The sequence below is a fragment of the Rhinatrema bivittatum genome, chromosome 2 (genome assembly GCF_901001135.1).
Source record: "Rhinatrema bivittatum chromosome 2, aRhiBiv1.1, whole genome shotgun sequence".
Taxonomy (NCBI): Eukaryota; Metazoa; Chordata; class Amphibia; order Gymnophiona; family Rhinatrematidae; genus Rhinatrema; species Rhinatrema bivittatum.
The window spans coordinates 49,696,012-49,714,442 of NC_042616.1; the positions used below are offsets into that span (position 1 = coordinate 49,696,012).

The window sequence follows — 18,431 nt, forward strand, 5'->3', positions numbered from 1 at the left end:
TAGAGGCTCATGATCGGAATGTAATTTTCAGTGTTATTATATGTTCTGTGTAAAAACAAAATTGTTATATGAAGAGAGATAGTGGAGGATTAAATCATTTTGTGGAAATGAGGAGTGTTTCACCAAGTGGAACAGAGCAGGTGAGAGCTTTTGATAAGAAACTGTCAGCACATCACTGATCGTGTAAGACTCAGCCAGTACAGTGCATACCCTTGGCTCTTCCTGAGTAGTTTGTGCTGAGTTTTTAAAATTGTTCCTATATGGCCAGCAGGACCTCAGTAACTCCGCTGTCCTATGCTTTTACAGGATCTTTCTCGGGATGGGGTTGGGGAGGGAGGCTGATCGTGATTTTGAATTTAATTAGCAAAATCTCAAGGGGAGACTGATTGGGCCCAAGTGCGGTGTGGGCCTGCACCCCACGTTTTTTAAGTATCTTGCAATGCCTCTAACATTGACTTCCCTAGGTCTCAACCTACTGCTCTAACCACAAGGCTGCTCCTGCAGTTGGGCTCCAGTGTACCAGGCACTTTATATGAAAACTAGAAATGAGAGAATATGTTCAGAATATGTGAAAACTCTTATGGTTCAGTAATCGAAGCAACTGGGTATTCAAATCAGCGATTTCAGTGAGAGTGCAAAAAGAAAATCACATGACTTCCTTGGCAATCAAATACATGCTTATGCTTTCAATCCATAATTAATAGCTCTTCCATGAGGAGCAAAGCAATAAGAAACCTGGTGTTCCCCTCCATTTGATTCAGATTAAAAAAAAGATACCCCCCTGAAAGATTTCTAAACCATTTTTAATTAGAAAATGTACAAATATATTTTATCATGAAGAGAAGGATAAACAAGAGAGAGATACTTTAATCTGTTCTATAACTTGACATTAAAACAAACTAAAATTAGTTAAAGTCCCGGCAACAGCATGGCCTTCTGCTAATAGGACAGGCCTTCCAACGCATACTTCTTGGGAGATAGACTCTCCCCCATTCCCCCGGTGGAGCTCAATGGTTCTTCCAATATTTGTTTCAGAGATCTACTATTATTAACAGCCCCATGACTGAACATCTTTTAATAAAGAGTCACTCTTCAATGAAGTCAATCGCAGCTCGAAAGGCTCAAGAAAGCATGAAGGTCTGACATCCCAGGACTGCACTGTTCCTTGGGCACGTGGAAGAAATAGCGGATGAAGATCACTCCCGTGATAGAAATCTGTTCTTATCCTGAAAACGCTAAACATCTTGCTGAAGACCCTGCAGGAGAGAGATTAAAAAAAATCCAAACAGAAATAGACAACTGAAAGGATTGCACAATTATTAGGATACCACAGTGAAACCTTTTTATAACTTAAAGCAGCAGTCCCAATGGAAAAAAAAATAGTCAAATCAGGGCGCCAGCGTTTGACAGAGATGACAGCAGGAGTAAGAGTTTGTAAGCTGTATAAACCCCCAAGTATATAAAAATGTTGACATCCACCCATACTCAATGGCTTGATTATGAGACCCTGCAATATTATTATTTGCAATGGCATACAAATATTTCAGAGAATAGCTCTATGGCCCTTCTGATGGCACTGAAATAAGACTAAGGGGTCAATTTACCTCTGGAGATTTACGCCTCCACCAGATGAATGGCCAAATATCAGGTTTTCCCAAATATAAACTGTCATATAAGAGAATATTAGGTTGCTAGTCATTGTGTTTCAGAAGACACAAAAAGTTATTTTGGATGGGCCTAAGAAAAAATATTTGGAGTGTGTAAACGGCATACTTATTTATTTATTTATTTATTTGGGTGTTTTTGTATACCGGGATACGTTGGGAACATCATCTCGGTTCAGATAACTTAAAAATAGCAACAAGCTTTACAAAGAACAAGGAATAGAGTGTAGGTTAATAATAAAAGTAACAAAGAAATTCCAACAGGTAACACAACAGGTATTGTAACAAGCTATTTACAAAGTGTACATTAAAGTGAGGTCATCATGACTGAATGGAATAGAATCAATATTAAAGGGCACTTAATATTAATTTATTCACTCTTCACTTATTGCCCATTGGTCCTTTTCACTGACATTTGTCAGTGAAAGGACTAATCCCCTTTCAGGACAGCCTTCTGAAAGGAGATTGTTCCTTTCACTGACATGTGACAGTAAAGGAACCAATCGGCAATAAGTGAAGGAGTGAATAAATGAATATTAAGTGCCTGACACTTTAATATTGATTTTATATACTCCTTCTGGTGCCCATAGTCAGGTTCTGAGAATGGACGCTGAATTTATCAGTGTCCATTTTCCTTAACCCTGAATGTGTGCTGGTTAGGAAAACGGGAAGCTGATAAATTCAGCGTCCATTTTCTTAAGTGGCGGACAGCCATCGACAGAGGACCTCTCTCCGGCTGGCGCTGTCAATGAGGCACTAGGGGCGCGCAATCACCCCTAGCGCATCCTCGACAGTGCGAGCCCTAATTTACATATTGCATCGGGCCCCCAGGAGAGGTGCCTGGGGGCGCATTATGAAAGCGGGCGCCGGACACACAGGGCCCGCTTTCAGCGCAACGTTTTTGCATCGGCCCCCAAGTCTGCAACCTCCACCTGCGTACGTTCCAACTGAAACCAAGACGCATCTTGATGTCCAAACCAGGATTTCAAACAAAGCAAATGAGCTTCCCAATAACAAGCTTCTTAGGGAGCCAAAGCTGATTAAGCCTTATCCTCGCTTTTTTATACTGTCAAATGAATTTAGTCATTGTAGCATAGACCTGGTTCAGTAATACGTAGAGCAATTTGGAAAGAATATTCATTTTCAACAAATTTATTCTGCTGGCCCATGAAAATGGTAAATCCACCCACTTGTGTAAATTTTGCTTAGTCATGTTGATAAGACTATCAAAGTTTTTAGAGAACGATTCAGTAAAACCCCTAGGGACATATATTCCCAAATACCTAAAGCCTTCGCACATAATCTTAAAATCAGACGTACACTCTGGAATGACAGATCTAAAGCCTATAGGAAAGATCTCCGATTTGTCAAAGTTAACTTTGTAACCTGCGAGAACTCCATATCGTATCAAAAGCTCAAGAAGTACTGGGCCTGAAGCACATAGGTTAAATAAATATATAAGGACATCGTCAGAATATAAAAATAATTTATGATTTAGGAACCTCCCCCCCCCCCATGTGAAATCCCGCAATTCCTGGTAACTGCCTTACTGCCGCCACCAGAAGTTCAATGGCAAAGTCAAACAGAAGTGGGATCCCTGTCGTGTCTTCACTTAATCTTTTTTACTTTTTTTTAGTATGTTTTAAACCTTTTATTCTCTGCTCCTTTAGTTTGTGGTAATTTTATAGTTTTATTATTCATTTAATATAGTTTTAGTGATAATTATAATTATGAGAAGTTTGTATTTTTTTTCTTTTCCTGTTTTATTCTTGATGTAATGTAAACCGTCAAGATGGACATCGTCCGCACAACTGTTTAAATAAAATAAAATAAATGTATCTCTGGCTATGGAAAAAAATAAGGATATGACACCATTAATTAAAAATCTCGCACGAGGTCTGGCATACATAGCCTCAATCCAGGCTATAAACCAATCCAGCCGTCCTGCTTTGCAAAGTACTGCAAACAATAATGACCATGATAGAGGGTCAAATGCTTTTTCTGCGTCTAACAAAACAGTAAGTTCAATGAGGCTGCTTTTGATTAGTGATGTGAAGAATATTAAACAGACATCTAGTATTAGATGTGGATACCCACCCTTTCAAGAATCCCATTTGATCAGTATGTACTGACAAGAGCATAAACCCCCTCCAACTTCAGCTGTAAAAGTTTAGCTAAGATTTTTAAGTCCAACTTCAACAATGAAAAAGGTTGATAGGAGCTACAGGCCATCGCATCTTTTCCCGGTATGAGGATCAAGGAGGTAGTGGCATTCCCCGAATTGCAAAATTCATCCAGCCCAGCCATGTAAAAGAGGTGTAACAAGAAATGGGCCAATTCTGGCAACAATTTCTTGAACAGATCAATAGGGTAGCCATCAGGTCCCTGGCATTTCCCATCTGAGAGAGTCTTAATGGCTGTTTGAATTTCTAATAAAGATATAGGAGTAATTAATTGAGCCTGGTTGTCATCCACTATGACAGGCAGATGAAGATGCTCCGGCCTAGCAGAAATAGGATCTGAGTATAACTCGGTAAAATATTGCATAAATAATTGCTCAATCTCACTAGGATCTGCAGTATAGTTATTGGTGCACTTTTTAACTGAGTCAATATGGGGCTTACAGGCCTTTTTTAAAACTGCACAGGCCAAGAGCACACCCAGTTTGTCTCCATAAAATTTCAAACATGTAGATTTAAGGACTTTCTCAATTTTCCAGAGTTTGCAACTCCCTACGATTCATCTCAAACAATTTGTACGTTTTACTAGAGCAATCATATTATGTTGAACTTCTAGTTTCTTAATTTTTAAGTCTGAAAAAGTCAGCTTGTTTTTTACATTCTCATTGAATAAAACTAGCATAACTAATAATCTTGCCCCTAAAATAAGCTTTGAACGTCTCCCATCGTAGTATCAGTGAGTAGTCAGGCTCCAGGTGCCAAACATTAAATTCAGAGAGCGACTCGGTTCTTATCTCCTTAAAATATTATTTTATTTAGATTTTTATATTCTGCTTCTTGCACTTTTTTTCAGCACTTCAAAGCGGATTACATTGAGGTACTGTAGATATTCAAGTACTGTAGGTATTTAAAAGATTTAAAAAGTATCTAAAAAGATGTTTAAATGCCATGAAAGTGTAGGGTTTTGAAGAAGGCAGACTGAATATTTATTTCAACCAGATTATAATCTGAAATTGTGCATGAGAGAATCGTGCTGTCTGTTACCTTGGCTACAAAACTGAGGGTACATAGAAAGTAATCCAACCTACTATAAGTATTACTGTATGTCTGGGGGAGTAGTCAGTATAATCTCTTTTTAGCGTGTGAGAAAGACTCCATTGAGATTAGTTCTCCATTGTCAGGGTTCTGTAATGTATTGCTCTTAGGCTTAGAAGATTTATCCAGGGAGGGGTTAATGCTGACATTCCAGTCACCTCCCAATGCATAGACATTCAAAACCAAATGTCACAATATTGTCTGTCAATGTTTTATAGAATTCAGCTTGTTTGTGATTAGGGCTGTAAATATTAATCAGAGTACATTTTTCTGAATACAGTGAGCAGTCCAAAATAATGTATCTGCCCTCTGTATCTTTTAGCAACCGATGTAAAATTAAGGGAAAGCTCTTATCAATCAGTATGCAGACCTCCCTGCCTCTTGAGTTATATGAGGAATAATATATATTACCCACCCAGCCACTTTTCAGTTTCTCATGCTCCTGATTAGTCAAATGGATCTCTTTACAGAACAACATATGGGTTTTGTTCCGACATGCAAATTATAATATTCACATTGTTTTCATTGGGGAAGATACCCCTCTCACATTAAGGGATATACACTTAACTAAATCAGCCATAACTACTTATATCTGGTGTGATTAGTAGGATACTGTCTAGGTCAAGGGTAGCTAACTCCAGTCCTCGAGAGCCACAAACAGCCCAGGCTTTCAGGATATCCACAATGAATATGCATGAAATAGATTTGCATACAATGGAGGCAGTGCATGCAAATCTATCCCATGAATATTCATTGTGGATATCATGGAAACCAGGCCTGTTTGTGGATCTCAAGGACTGGAGTTGGCCAGGTGATTCGGCATCTCAGCTTTAGTTCCACTCATATGAAGTAGAAGAAACATCATAATAAATCTTATACGATCGGTAACTATGTATTTGACTTTTTGCTCATGATGAAAAAACACACATAAAGACCATAAACACAATGCATTCCGTCCCACCCTATCCCAAAATTCTCTTAACATAACGCAGAACTGACCATTCCACTCCTACCCCAACCTTAAGCCAAGCAATATCAAAAAATTTGTATTCAGCTGGAACAACAAAATGATAGCTTTATGGGCATATCCCCCCTAAACCATGAAACGTTTGCTGAATCATCCAAAACCCCGTATCAGACTTCAATTCGATAGGACCAATATCAGGACCAAAGAGCTGCTCTTGCACAGATGAAAACTAATTCTACCAAAATGTCCCATCCCACCCTCCGAACCTCAAACCTTCCCCAACTGATTGTTCTCCCTACAAAATAAAGGTGTATGGCAATCCTCTCATTGCATTTTTGCCCTAGTTTTGAGAAGACGGTAATGATCTGTATGGTATTCTGAACCCAATAATATGGCTGTGAAGACTTCGATAACATACAGGCTTTCCCTGTTGCTTGCGATAGTTCAAAGATGTACCATCCGTCACAGTCATATAAAACAGCTTCAGAACTTGCAGCAGTCATCAGAGATCATAGTAATTGATACGAGTCTGAAACCATCAGCAAAGCTAAAAAATATCAAAGCGCGGGAAGGACTCTAATCTGCATTTGCATGAAAAAAACAAGGCCCACCGGGAGACTTGCCTTGGTAATCACAGAATATTCCAGCCGTTGAAGCAAACACTTAAGGCTAGTCCTTGGCCATCTTTCCAGCTGATAGATTATTCTCTCATAAAAAACATGGATGCAGCCCATATGTAGCCCAATATGAATGAGCAGTATGAATAGTATGGAGAAATGGTCTTCAAGACCTCCAAAAACCCTCAAAAAGAGCATCCAAACAAAATCAAAAATCCCCGGAATACTTTTAATTTGTTGTTAAAGCAATTCACCTCATATTTAAAGCCTAGGATTTCCTTCGCCAAAGTTCTTATTTTTGGCCCGCTCTCGCTGGAACTTTCGCACCACTTCATCGTATTGCAATGGCTCATGGCATGCCCACTATCGGCAGTTTGTTTTTGAGCTTTTCAATCAATGTTTCAGCTTCCTTGACAATGGAGCACGTTATAGTTTTATGATTAACAGTTACCCGTAATTTGGCTGGGTAAAGCATCGCATATCATGCCCCAGCATTGTGAAGGTCCCATTTCACAGCGTTAAACGCTTGTTGCTGTTTTTGTAGGTCAACTGAGAAGTCCTGAAACAGCACAATTTTGGCCCCTTAGTAGTTTAGGCTCCCCGCCGTATGGGCCGCATTAAGTATTAATTGCTCATCAGAGAAGATCTGCAGTCTTACTATTTCTGCACATGGCTTTCCTCCAGCTGCAGGGGCTGGTGCCATTGAGTGTTTTGCTCATTCTATTTTAAGAGCCCCATCCTTGCAGATGAGAACAATGGGTAGCAATCTCATTACAAATGCGACCGGATCTTTGCTTTCCACTTTTTCAGGGAGTCCAATGATTCTGAAATTATTTTTCCTAGAGCGATTTTCTACATCATCAAATTTCCCAACCGTTGCAGCCTGTGATTGCTCCATCTTATCTATTTTGGCACTCAAGGCAGTAAGCATGTCCTACAGATCCAAGACAGGAGTCTCAATGTCGTCTAAGCAAGACAAATTTTCTCGGTCTATTTCAACTAATTGGGCAATTTTAGCCATGTCGATGCCAGGGCAAAGCCAGAACTGATTTTTTGGGTGGGCACAAAGTTAACATGGGTGGGCTGAAGGCCCACCCATGAAACCTACTAGTTGTATTCTTATTGATAAATAATACAATATAATGCACCCTATAGTGGCTTTCTATGTAATTTGCAACGGTGATTATGCATCATGCGTGAAACTTTAAAATATTTTACCTCAATTATTTCAAGCACTTGCTAATATTAAAAAATTCCTTATTAATCTGTATTAATTTATTTTATATTTAATGCAGTTTATAAATGCACAAGTATATCATGTAAAAAGCAAAGAAAACAAACAGATCCAATCAATCATGTAATAAAACAAAAATCAAACCCCTGCAAAAAAAGGGTTAGCTAGAACCTTAGAAATAAACTAAAAACATGGTTGTTTACACAGGCATTCCCTGACTAGCTACAATCTGCCTTCCCCCAGCCCATAGCCCGCCATCATCTCTAATACCATTGTAATCTGTAATCCTACGCACTCCTGTACATAATGTACATAATAATAAGCAAATATGATGTTATCTAGCATGATATGTACCAATAGTTCACTATGTTAAGAACTTACGCTAAGAACCTATAATTACTTAGGTTCAGAACCATTTGCCAGTTGCTCTATATTTCTATGCCTTTCTCTGCGTTCACCCGGCCCTTACCATGTTATTCCCTGTATTTTCTAAGCTTTTGTTATGATGTAAACCGATGTGATGTACACACTAACACCGGTATAGAAAAGGTTTTAAATAAATAAATAAATAAATAAATAAATAAACCTTGCCATACCACATAATCACAGCACGGACTCTCAGGACTCAAACAACAGTAACCTTATGGAAAAGCTACAATGCAAATATTACATCAGGTCCTAGAACATTAATACAAGATGGACTGCTACAAATTTGTAGCAGTCTATCAGGAGATGACAGCCCAGGAACAATGTACCAAGGAAGAGGTGAACTGGAATATAAACCTCCTGGAAGCTCGAGCGGTCAGACTAGCATGCCTGCAGTTCAGCCACAGGCTCCAAGGGCAAGCAATCCAGGTGATGTTGGACAACGTAACAATAGTTGCCAGGGAGGAACAAAGAGCCATCAGTTGTCTCTGGAAATAGACCCTCTTATGGAATGGGTGGAGTTAAACCTTCAAGGGATCTTGGCTTCCCACATTGCAGGAAAAGACGCTGCAGCAGACTTCCTTAGCAGGGAAAGACTAGACCCGGGGGAATGGACGCAATCGACCAAAGGCTTCCAGCTTCTAGTAAATCGCTGGGGCCTCCCAGCCATGGATCTACTGGCCATATCTCACAATGCGAAAGTCCACTGGTTCTTCAGTCGCAGATGAGATCAGCACTCCCAAGGGATCGACGCCCTTGTCCAGACCTGGCCAGAGGACTTACTGTACACCTTCCCCCCATGGCCTCTACTGGTCAAGATCATCTGCAAGATAGAACACCACAGAGGTTTAGTCCTCCCACTGGCCCCAGATTGGCCCAGACGCCCGTGGTACGCAGACATGCGAAGGCTCATCATAGGGAATCCTCTGTGCCTCCCCCCACACAGGGACCTTCTCTAGCAGGGCCCAATTTTTCACGAAGATCCATCTCAATTCTCTCTTACGGTCTGGCCCTTGAGAGGGCTTGCCTGAAGAAGCGTGGTTACTTGGCGACCATAATCACTACCTTGCTTTGCTCTCGGAAGTTCTCAACATCTCTGACATACATATGGATCTGGAGAATATTTGAGGCCTGGTGTGAGAGCCGCGAGGTGCCCCCACGAACGGCCAAGATCCCAATGATTCTGGAATTTTTACCCTAAGCCTGAAGAAAGGGTTGTCCCTCAACTCCCTCAAGGTCCAGGTAGCAGCCTTCTCCTGCTTTAGGGCCGAGGTGAACGGAAACCGTCTGTCAGCACAGTCAGACTTGGCCCATTTCCTAAAAGCGGTTAAACAACTCCGACCACCCTTAACATGGCCGGTCCCCCTATGGAATCTCAATCTAGTATTGGACTTCCTAGCAGGACCATCCTTCAGACAGATGCGCAGTCTGTCGCTATGCCTATTAACACTAAAAACTGTATTCTTGGGGACAATATGCTCAGCCCATCGCAACTTGGAACTACAGGCACTATCCTGTCGGGAACCATTCCTTCGATTTACTCCAGGAACATTACAGCTTCACACTGTCCCCTCCATCTTACCAAAGGTTATCTCGGAGTTTCACTTGAATCAATCCATCTCCTTACCATCACCGGAGGGACACAAGGACACAGAAGACTACCGCCTTCTTTGCCATCTAAACATTGGCAGACTCCTAGTGCGGTACCTGGAGCACTAGGAACTGGTGCGCAAGACAGATCACTTGTTATTCTTTACGGTGGGAAGAAACAGAGCAAAGCGGCTTCATGAGCTACTATAGCACGCTGGATCAAGGAAGTAATCAAGGCAGCTTACATAGAGGCAGGGAAGCCTTTACCCCTTCAGTCAAAGCTCATTCTACCAGGGCCCAGGCAGTATCCTGGGCGGAGGCTAAGCTACTGTTGCCTGCCAACATCTGTAGAGCAGCGACGTGGTCTTCCCTACACACATTCTCCAGGTTCTACCACCTGGACGTCCAGGCTCAAGAGGACGCAGTCTTTGTAAGGGCGGTGCTAACAGGACCAAAGGCAGTTTCCTGCCCTGTTCGGGAGTAGCTTTTGTACATCCCACTGGTTCTGAGTCCATCTGGCTACATGCTAGGAAATGGAGAAATTACTTACCTGATAATTTCGTTTTCCTTAGTGTAGACAGAGGGACTGAGCATCCTGCCCATGGCTGCCCAGGAGAGGCCCCAATGAATTGCCCATGAGGCGAACCTCGATTCCATATGAAAACGGGTAAGCCATTACCCTACCCCTAGTTCAGGGTATCCACAGTATGGCTGATTTCGGCGCTTATGTTGGTTGAGTACACTGATGATCGGTCTCCAATTTTTAATCAAGTTTTGTTAACCAAGGGTTTAATCAAGTTGTATCCAAAATCTAATCAAGTTCTTCGATATATATGTCCACAATGGCTTTTTGTAGAGAATACTGAAGGGCTGAGGTCACTGCAGGGGTATATCTAGGGTGACATCAGCTTTGAAACCTGACTCCATCTCCCATCTGCTTGCAGAGGAACACATAACCCACTGGTCCTGAGTCCATCTGTCTACACTAAGGAAAATGAAATTATCAGGTAATTTCTCCAATGTACGGAAAAGGGAAATCATCAACATAAAGAAAAAGAAAGGTAAGCAATAGAGATGTGCACAGTAAAAAATGTTTCGTTTTTCAGTTCATTTTCAGTGGGGTTACCACGAATTTCGATTCATGTAATGTTTATTTTCATTTCTTTGGTTTAAAAAACCTAAAACATGTTAAAATATGGGGAAAAAATAGAAGCAGGGTGTCCTGACGCCTGCCATTCCCACTACCCATCCCTCCCACCTGGAAAATTGCAGGGGCCAGGATCCTCCCCACCCCCCACTTACCTGATCCTAGGGGATCCACTGGTGAGGTCTAGGACCAGGGCAAAGTTTCGGCCTTGCGTAGGCCTAGGCCACAGTAGGTCATCATGACCTTGGCCTAGGCCCTATGCAAGCCTCTGGCTTGGAGGCCTGATCCCGACACCTTGGCCTAGGCCAATGCCAGGTCCGTTGCTGGGTCCACAGGCCAAGTACCAATGCCTGGGCCTCAGCCTCAGTCTGTGTCAGGCCTGGGTGTGCGTGCCATTTTGCTGGACTGCCTTATAAAAAAAATGGTGCCCTCCACCAAGAAGGATGCACCAGAGTCAATTTACTCCAGTGGATTCCCAGCGGACAGTGTCATTTGAAGAAAGAAGATTGAAGAAAGAAAATCGAAGACTCCTACAAGGCCAAGGCTACAGCCTCTGGGCCTGGGCCTGACCCAGATGTCAGGACCCAGCTTCCGGACCCAGGCCCCTGCATCGGGCCTGGGTCCGGGTTCTGGCCTAGGGCGAGACCCAGGTGTCAGGACCCAGCCTCTGGGCTGGAGTCCAGTGTGCGGCCTGGGCATGGACCAAGGCTCAGGCGTCAGGATTTGACCTAGGTCTTGCTCTAGGCCCAGTTCCAGGCGTAAAGCCTGGCTGCAGCATCGCATCCTCAACAGATCAGGTAAGTGGGGGGGGTCAGGAATTTGCCCTTTCCCGGAAAAAGTTTTGAGTGGCCTGGGCTATTGCCCGGGTCATAGCCGAGACCCTGGAGTCAGGCCCTAGCCTAGGCCGAAACTTCAGCATTGCGCTCCGGCATAGTTTGCTGCCCCTGCATCACTAGGCGAGGTCCTGGCCTCAGGCCTAGGTCAAGGCACCAGCAGCGCCCTGAGGTGTAGGCCGCAGCCCCTGGCTTTGCGCCTCGGCCTATTCCATAGGAAAGGTTTTGGTCTTGGGCCAAGTCCCAACATGCACACCTGGGAACTTTTCAGTTAGGCTTACCCTAAGATTAGCACCGGGGGGGGGGGGGGGGTAAGAAGGTTGTTTGCATTAAAGACTTTATGGTTTCTTCCCCCATCCCCTAGGGAACTCCTTTCTTGAATATAATCCGCTCTGAAGTATTGAAAAGCAGACTATAAAGCAAATAAATAAATAAACTAAAATAATATTCTGCAGCAGATAATAAAATAGTTTCCAATCTTGGTGTTTCTGCCTCAGCCTCCCTCTTCTCATTCTATGCCCTCAGCTTGTCTCTCTTTTTTGGGTTTCTTCTCTTTCTGGTGTCCTCACTCCTTTTCTATTCTCTTTCAGTTCTTTCTCTTTCCTTCAGCTGCAAATATTTTAATACTTTCTCTTCCTTTTTCTAGCCTCTCCTCCTGTTTTTCCCCTTTTCCTCTTCTTATTCTTCCTACCTTCTCTTTCACCGTTTCGCCTCCTCTTCCTCCCATGCTCACTCTTCCATTTCTCTTACCTTTCCTCCTATATTATCTTCCTGGATCCCGCCCCCCCCCCCCCCCCAACCAATCCATGGACCCCTCCTTCTCCTGCCACCCTTGTTCCTGTCTTTCCCCTTTATCTTCTTCTTCCCCTATCCCTCTTCTCTCTCCCTTTTTGCTGTTCTTACTTTTTAATCACACCTCTCTCCTCTCATCCTTACTCTTTGCCCTCCCCCCCCCAACTCTTCATTGCCTCTCTCACACACACATACATTCTTGCCCCCTCCTCTCACTGCCCTTATACAGTCAGTCACTGGACTAGTGTAGTTACTGTGAGGACTGAAGGAAGCAGCACCAGGGAAAAGGCACCCAAGCCTTTCTAGATCACTGCCCTTGTTTCTCCTCCTTTCACTGCTGATTGGCTCCTTTTGCTACCCAGAGCCAATCAGAAGGGAGAGGCGGGAAGCAGATGCAGGCTGAGGCTGTTCCCCGTTGGCTTCCTGCCTGCCTCTCCTGTGTCCTAGTGCTTGCCATGTCTTCACCTTGTGCTACAGTAAAAGACAGGGAGGATGTTTAAGACCCAGAGATCCTGGGTGCTCTCCCGGAGACCTGGAGTTAGATCTATAAACCCTGAGAATCCGGGTCAAATCCGGAGAGTTCCCAGGTATGCCAACAGGAGATATTAAACAAGCCCCTCAATTCATTTTGTGGCCCCACAAAAGAAACAAATTGGCCCTATTTGTTTTGTTTTTCAAATTTGGATTATCTGAATGCACATCGCTAGTAAGCAACATGAAAGACACTACTCAGGGAATAAAAAAAAATAAGCATATACCTTTCCATTGCATGCAACAGAGGATCACAACCGAGGCACAGAAAGGAAACTTACTTAGTTCTCTTCTGGGAAAAAATTAAAACTTGGATATTCACCCAAGCTATCTCCTAAAGTATAGCAGATGCTTTCCACTTCATCCTGCCCTTTGCATAACCCTTGCAGCAAGTACTACCTTTCGTTTAGTTTATTGACTTGCCCTGCTACTTTTCCCACAAACTTCCATTTGCCCCCTCCTTATTATCTGCTTCTTGCAATTTCTAGTTAGGAGCTTCCTCTGAGGACTGCAGTATGGATTCTTCCTTCTATATTATGCACACCCTCTTCTTAATAACAATATTGCACATTTCCTACAGATTACATTACCCAACTTAATTATATCTACTTGTAATGTTGCATACTTTGCATTACGTACTCTTTCCCCACAATTCTGTGGCTTCTACTGTGAAATTCTCAACTGTACGCTTTCTTCTTAACATTGTGCACAGTGGTGATTTCCTGCAAGATCACCATCCCAGGAACCTTTTTCAACCTGCTTCCTTTTCCCTGTTGGGACCCAGTACCTTTTTCTCATTTAGAAAATTGCCACTGATTATATACCATGCAGATCTGCTTATTTATTCTCTTCCTTATTTATGCCCTACGTATTTTGAAACATGTTAACACTCACCATGTAAACACTCATGTAAACACCATGTAAACACTCACGTTTCTGCTTATTTGCTTTGTTCTCCAGTTAGAAATTGTTTAACCTATCCTTTTCTCTAACAACCAAGTTCCACATTCCCTGTTATAATGTAATTTCTTGCTTCCATTGTTAACTGGTTTTTTCCCCCTAGTTCATTGTAAACCGGTACGATAAGACCTGGTCTTGAGCATCGGTATATTAAAAGAATTTAAATAAATAAATAAATAAATAAAATGTTTGTTAGATTTCTTTCCCCTACAATATCTACTATATTTTGCAACATTTCTTCATGTATCTTACTGGAAAAGGCTTCTGCCAAATGAATTTAAATAAAATAAATAAACAATATTACAATAAACACACACACACACACACAGGGACAGAAGGAAGGAGCATGTGTTGTGGGAAATTTGAGCCAAATGAGTCACATAAACAAGAAAGAAGAACGTAGCGGGTGCCATAGCCAAATGTCAAGAACGAAAATACACCAAGTGAAAAGACAACAATGGATATGTACAGAGAATATTCAGCAGGCAGATCTCCTCCACCTTTACATTCTTCTCAGCATCATTTACATTATCTTTTCCACTACCTCACCACAATTGCACATCTTATCAGGCTATCCATAGTAGCCCCTGGCAATGCACTACATTGCAACTATCTCAGCGTACTCTATCTCAACCCCCTTGCGAGCTAACACCTGTACATTATTTGTATATAGCATGTTCTTTATAGTGTTCTTGTATATAGCATGTTCTCTGTAGTGTTCTTGTATATAGCATGTTCTTTATAGTGTTCTTGTATATAGCATGTTCTCTGTAGTGTTCTTTGTACCTCCATGCAATTTTCTGACTATCAGGTCGATACAGTAACATTGAGTTAAAGATTCCCCGTCTGTAACGTGCTGGGAGCGCACAATACAGACGAGTAAGGCCATCCAGCGATACAGTCTCCAGTTTCACGCGTCCTTAGCGCTTCCTAAACCCTTTCCTAAACCCTTTCTGCACCCAGCATGTAAATGAACGAAAAAGCTGTATAATGAAGGAATTAGCTATTCCCCTGCGATACTGTAACGGGCGCTGATATTATCTCCTCCGTAACCCGCTGTTCTGCCGCGGCCTTAACCTGCTAGTTTACCGCCTCCCCCTAGTAGGAGTTAGTGTAGTGTAGTGTAAAAACATTGCTTACCCGCCCTGGTCCCGTCCGGTCTCCTGCAACCCCGTCCGGTCCCCTCCTCCCGAAGCAAAAAAAAAAACAAACGAAAAAGTAGCAAGGCTCGGGCCTGCTATGGTAAGTGTAAAAAGTGTAAAAAGTGTTAAAAACAAAAAACCTGTGTGTTATATAAAAAAATAAAACAATTTTAAATACCTGTCGGAGGGCCGTGGGTCCAGGCGGCCGGTGGGCGGTGGGCAGCCATCAGCGGCATCCGGTAGTCCCTTCTCCTTTCCTCCCTCCCTCCCCTGCCTGGATGAGCGCCAAAATCGCACGGGCGGGTCGGCAGCGGGGGAGCGGCAGCAGGATCCGGGAGCAGTGGGTAGGCAGCAGCGGGGTCCGGGGGGGCAGCGGCAGCAGGATCCAGGGGTGGCAGCGAGATCCGGGGAGCGAGTAGCGGCAGCGTGTACGATCGGGCAGGCAGGTAGGTGGCAAAATAAAGATGGCCGCCTGCACGGGAAAAGCGTGCAATTGGCCGCTGAAGACGTGACGTCACGACGTTTGGCGTCACGGGGTGTGACGTCACGTCTTCAGCGGCCAATTACAGTTTTCCCCCGTGCAGGCGGCCATCTTTTTTTCCCACCTACCTGCCCGATCGAACACGCTGCCGCCCCTGGATCCTGCTGCCGCTGCCCCCCCGGACCCCGCTGCTGCTGCCCCCCCAGACCCCGCTGCTGCCTACCCACCGCTCCCGGATCCTGCTGCCGCCCACCGGCCGCCTGGACCCACGGCCCTCCGACAGGTATTTAAAATTGTTTTATTTTTTTATATAACACACAGGTTTTTTGTTTTTTAAACTTTTTACACTTTTTACACTTTTTTACACTTTTTTACACTTCCTGGTGCCTGTCATTTCAAATGTCATTTGAAATGACAGGTACCAGCGCACCCAGGTTACTGTATAGGCGCTGTTACAGCGCCTATACAGTAAAATGAGTTGCGCGGGCATAACCCTTCCCTAACGCTTCACAGCCGCGGCATGCATTTGCATGTGATTAGAAGAGAGAATCAGGCGTTAGGTCAGGAGAACTGTGCGTGCGGGGAGGAAGGGTGCGCCTGACACTGCCGCACTGTTTTTACCGCGGCCTTACTGTATCGAGCCGTATATGTTTACTCAACGTTTACTAATTTATCACTCTTCTAAGTTTATATGCCTCTTTAGTTAAGTGTTCCCTGTAAAGCCTGTTGCTAATTTTTGTTCCATCTAAACCGATGAGATGTTCCCAACGTTCGTCGGTATATAAAAAGCCGTTAAATAAATAAATAAACAAATAAATAAATAAATAAGACTGGTGGTTTGCATCCTCATATCCCTGAAGGTCTTCCATCATCCACTGGGGTGCTTGTGCCCCCCTGCAGCTTCCTCCTGGTATCCAGGAGACGAGGTACCTTGCTCTACCCTCCCAACCAAAAGCAAAGTTCTTTCACTATCCAATCTGGTTTGAAAAACATCCATTAAAAACACTTTTCATTAGTGGAGGCTGTGAGATACAAAGCAAACTATTTGTCTAGAGAAAAGACCTATTGTCATTCTTGCAGCACACATTGATTCCATCCGCAATGTGTGCAGACCCTACCCTCCTCACACAGACAGACAGGAGGCAAGATATTACTTAACGGGAGCTGGGAGGAGAATTGCCAGGTGCAATCCTCCTTGTCCCAGTGTTGGTCCTGGAAAACTACCAGGAGGAAGGAAGGCAGGAATCTGGTGGCTGAAGGCAACAGAGCAGCAGGGTAGAGCCCTGGCCATTGCTGATTCTCAATCAGGCAGTGAGCATGAGCATGAGCACTTGATGCTTGCATGTTTATAATGGGTCTAGTGCCACTGCTGTGACAGCACTTTACCAACATTTAAAGTGATGACATCTCTTTGTGCTGCCAAAGCACAGAAGACAGGCATCCTGTACTCTTGGTGACTATAAACATCAGCCTTTAGAGAAAGAGCAAGGGCAACAGTCACTCTTTGGCCTCCAGATGTGGCCACTGGTGTGTACACATGGCATGGTTACATATGTTTTGGTATACATTCCTATTCAGAACAGTGAAGGCAGTAGTCTAACGTGTGATGGCTGTATAGAGGGTGATAGGCAGCGTAGGTGATGGAGCCCTTGTACCTGGCACATGAGAATTCAGTGCCCAGTGCCGCTAGCTGTTCTGTGTTAATTTGAGAAAGCAGGTTGTAAAGTTGTGAGGCCATGACAACAATGCAAGAGTTGAAGATTGCATGGAGTGGGTAAGGGATAAGTGTTTGGGTAAGATTTTGTAAATGCTCTCACCTAATCAACAAGACAACTGTTAGTGAAGGATGGAGACCAAAGAATGTGTAGGTTTGAAAAGGTGGTGTTAACATTTTAGTTCTTCATGCACTGCTGCTTGCTGAGACATTTGCGAGGGGCAGAGGGATGGAGTGTCTCACTGCCTAACAGATTTTGTATGTCTGTTTGAATGTCGTGATTTTACCCATTCAATCCTATGGAACCAGGATGAATAAGTATTGCAGAGAATCTGCAAGGACAACAGGCTTGTGGTTGAATTGTAGGCAGTTGTCCTTGGATTTTTAATTGTTACTGCATTTTCTTTAGAGAACTGGCATCACCCAAGCGGCTTTGCGTGTTAGAAATGATTGTAGTGCAGAAAGGGTGGGGGAATCTTTCTGCACTACAATCTACCAGGAAAACGCTTCTCCACAACACAGTGCCTGTGGGTGCCAAAATTTTAAATTCGCCCCTGCTTGGATGATAATGGGGGCATAAAAGGGACACTTAGGGCCAGGCCTGCTTTAAATCGCAGAATGTATTATTACTCTCATTGTAATATGCATGGACGCTGTCCAAGGTCCTGCGTTCTCTCTCTGGGCCTTCCTAGGCACTGTGCGCACCTCTTCTAAGATATTTAAATGGCCAGTGGCGGGAAATGCCCATGGCCCCTCCGGAAGTCTCTTCAGTTCTACTTCCTGTCTCAGCCCTATAAAAGGGCTTCTTCAGCACTCCTGCCTTGCCTTGCATCGGAGTTCCCTGCTCCTGGAAGTCTTGTCTTCCAGCGCTCCGTCAGGTCTTCATTCTTTGTTCTTCGTTGGAGCTCCATATCCTGTCTTGCCTGAGTCTTCGTTGTTTCCTGAGTCTTCATGGTTCCCTGATGTTCCATGTCTTCATGTTCCGGGATTCCCAGTCCAGGTTTCCTGATGTTCCAGACTCCTGATGTTCCAAGGTTCCGTTCCTCCTTCACTTGTTC

General features: G+C 43.6%; 1 protein-coding gene across 1 annotated transcript in view; it reads right to left on the reverse strand.

Moving 5' to 3' along the window:
* Positions 1 to 784: 784 nt before the first annotated feature.
* LOC115083921 (retinoic acid receptor responder protein 2-like) overlaps positions 785 to 18,431 on the reverse strand; it is a 40,960-nt gene continuing 23,313 nt past the window's right edge. The window contains exon 5 of the mRNA XM_029588019.1: positions 785 to 1,256. The gene's annotated coding sequence lies outside the window, so the exon portion shown is untranslated. The remainder of the gene's footprint in view (positions 1,257 to 18,431) is intronic.